The sequence below is a fragment of the Penaeus chinensis genome, chromosome 8 (genome assembly GCF_019202785.1).
Source record: "Penaeus chinensis breed Huanghai No. 1 chromosome 8, ASM1920278v2, whole genome shotgun sequence".
NCBI lineage: Eukaryota > Metazoa > Arthropoda > Malacostraca > Decapoda > Penaeidae > Penaeus > Penaeus chinensis.
Genome location: NC_061826.1, coordinates 32,826,947 through 32,828,013, shown reverse-complemented (window position 1 = coordinate 32,828,013; position 1,067 = coordinate 32,826,947). Strand labels below are relative to the sequence as shown.

The 1,067-nt window shown below is 33.8% G+C and overlaps 1 protein-coding gene across 1 annotated transcript in view; it reads left to right on the top strand.

Annotated features, from left to right (window-relative positions):
• LOC125027864 (protein O-mannosyl-transferase TMTC2-like) overlaps nt 1–226 on the top strand; it is a 72,206-nt gene extending 71,980 nt beyond the window's left edge. Inside the window, exon 14 of the mRNA XM_047616996.1 lies at nt 1–226. This exon is cut by the window's left edge and continues 1,410 nt beyond it. The gene's annotated coding sequence lies outside the window, so the exon portion shown is untranslated.
• Nucleotides 227–1,067: the final 841 nt, after the last annotated feature.

Sequence of the window (1,067 nt, the reverse complement as noted above, 5' to 3'; positions counted from 1 at the left end):
CTCATAAAACACGAAACTCCCGGACGAACGATCGAAACCCAGTGAGAATATGATTAAATTAATATATAAATGGATAAGAAAAAATAGCATAAAAGGCTAAGATTTATATATTGTTGATTCACTATTTCTGTTGCATTTTTTTCCAGAACTCAGTGCGAATAACGACACACTATTGTGAGATACATATATATATATATATATATATATATAAATATATACATACATACATACATACATACATATATATATATAATTTTATTTTATTTATCTTTTCATATCAGTAGCCACTGATTGACTATGTATTTTTTTCTTCCTTTTTTTTTCTTTTTTTTTACATTCCATAGACATCGGTCTGTGATATAATTAACAAGAGCGAATCATTCCAAGATCAATTTGGACATTTGCTCAGTCCTGAAGTTTCCATTTCATCCTCCTGTGCTTGTATACATTCCGAAAATTTGTGACACAAAATGACTTATTTAAGGAGGAATGTTAAAGACTAGAAGAAAAGGAAATAAAGAAAAAGAATTGAATGATTGTGAGAAATGGTTGCAGCACATTTCGTCTGTCTCAATAGTTTCTGGAATTTTGTTTGAAACCGTGATAATATTTTCCCCCATAATGTAGTCAGTTGCTTATCAGATATCAACTGAAATGCAGAGTAATGTTGGTAGATAAGCAAGACATTTGCTTTGCTTTCTTTTTTGTTTATGGCCTTGAATACGTTTATATGTATATTTTTATATTTACATTCCATTCTTGATTTTTCACCCGTAGATCATGGGTATGGAGCTAAAGGGAAACATAGATCGATAATAATAGCTGAAGAATATACAAATCCCCCCAAAAATCCCTCAACCTTCGGGGTAACCATTTGGTACTTGGTGTAGTTAATCCTTGTACCTCGAGGAAGAGACCTGAGGACTTGGGGCGTATTAGAAATACCCCTCGGCTTCTGGGTATTTTATGAAGCCTAGACAAGTAAGCACAGAGTCCTCGAGGTACCTTCCCTGTCCTCGTTCTTGTAGTACAGCTGTAGTATCCCAAGGACGTGAACTGAAGGCCAC